Source organism: Pinus tabuliformis, chromosome 5_2 (assembly GCF_031772625.1).
Source record: "Pinus tabuliformis cultivar Carrire ecotype Pingquan chromosome 5_2, CPIR1, whole genome shotgun sequence".
NCBI lineage: Eukaryota > Viridiplantae > Streptophyta > Pinopsida > Pinales > Pinaceae > Pinus > Pinus tabuliformis.
Window position 1 is genome coordinate 979,508,660 of NC_142306.1, and position 2,066 is coordinate 979,510,725.

Below are 2,066 nucleotides of genomic sequence, written 5' to 3' on the forward strand. Positions count from 1 at the left end.
AAGATTCCAAGTTGTACGTGATTTTAAAAATATTTTAATTAAATAAATCTAATTTCAATATCCGTGCGTGTACTGGGAACGCGTGTCCAGTCGCACACATGCGTCCAAGTTCTACGTGATTTTGGTGATACTTAAAAGTATTTAATATTAAAAATATTTTAATTAATTAAATCTAATTTGAATATCCGTGAACGCACGCGTGTCCAGTGGCACACCTGCCTCCGGTCAGAGCAAATTGAAAAAATAAAATGAGACGTAGGTACATGGAGTGGAGGCCGAAAACCTAATTTCAGGTAAGTGGAGCGACCTAAAACCGTCCGAGATTGATGATGCTTCAATGCTTTCGGAGCTGGTTAGTTGGTTAGTGCTTGCCAATCGTAATACTTCATCAAAATAAAAATTGAATGTGTAATACTATATCTACGACATGTATAACAAGAGAGCCACTGCCGTGGCGGTAGTCCCTGTCGGGGTCTGCCACAACCACAATGCAAACTCTTAGAATAAGCAAGACATGTAGAAAAGAAGCCTAGAACCAGCAGTTTCAGAACAAGCAAGCCGTTGTTTCACCTTTCTTAACTGTTTGTCGTTGGTGTCATTTGTCGATTGTATAAGCAGAAGAAAAATCGTACTTTAAGGCTTAAGCTTGTCGTGACATTATTATTATACAATAAATATTATGTTCATCAGGCGCATTGCCAAACTTATGGTTTAAACATTATATGATTTATGCTTACTCGCTTTCTCTCATATGATTTAAATATTTAACCCACGAAATAGAGATGGAACCAAATGTTTTTTTAAAAAGTGTAACCATCCGCAGGTCCGTTGTTCCTTGTGTTCTAGTTCTAATAGGGTTGGAAATGCGGAGGTAGAATCAATTAGTTATAGATACAAGCAGTGATTAAGCGATTTCCAACTCAGTTAAGCACATTGATAGCCAACTTAGATTCTAAACATTATGTTAGGAAGTCAAATCTCATAAGCTTGTGTAAAATATAATAATCTTTTAAATAATTGCAATATTTTAGGGAGGTGTAGCTAAAGACAGAGAATCACTGTGCATGACGGAAAACGTGGTTCAAGAAGTGTCAATTCTCGAGTAAGGAAAAATGTATGGCAACCCGAGGAAAAATGTATGACAACCGGGACAGTTCAGAGACGTGGCTAAATACAGAGAATTACAATGCATGACGGAAATGTGGTTGAACAAGTGTTGATTTTCGAGTGAGGAAAAATATATAGAAGGCAGAGGAAAAATGTACGACAATTGCGATAGTTCCTCATTGCAGAATTATCTTCTGGGTGAGATATTTGAGCCAGAAAGAGAGCCGGGACATGCAAAAATAGATTTTTTTGTATGAAAGCGGATGAATAGCATTCAAAGTCTGAACAACACTCATAAACATGTTATAAAGAGATTCAAAGTATGGTTTGGCAGTACAGCAGTTCGTATATTTCATAATGGAGAGTGGAAATTGCACAACATGGCAACCCTCACAGATCTTTCCTTGTTTCTTTCTCTTGTTGTTGCTTCGGGTAAAGCTGGGCGTTGCGGTAAATATTTCAAAATTACAAATTAAATTATTTGAAGATTTTAGAAATATAATATTGATTTGATTAGTTTTAATTAGTTTAAAATATATTTGTGAAAGGGAAAAATTATTTCAAATAATAGAAAATTTTAAAATAATTTCTTAACTCCAAATTTCCAAGTGTTATTGAGTAATAAATATCCTGTCAACCTATTATTTAAAAAATTAATATTACTAACTTGTATTTTAATAAAATTCATTGCTGAATTAAATGCATATAAAAAGTTAATATTACTAACTTGTATTTTATAATAAAATTCATTGCTGAATTAAATGCATAATTCAATAGAAACGTTGATTAAAAGCATCTTTGTTAAATCTATTTGTTCCTGCGGCAACTACACTGTTAATATCATTTCATTTTAGGAAAAGTAAAAAACAGCCGATGCCGGACAACACAGATAACATCGTTTCATTTCAAGAAAGGTAAGAATCAGCCCGCTAATGTCTGACCGACCAGTTTGTACAGGA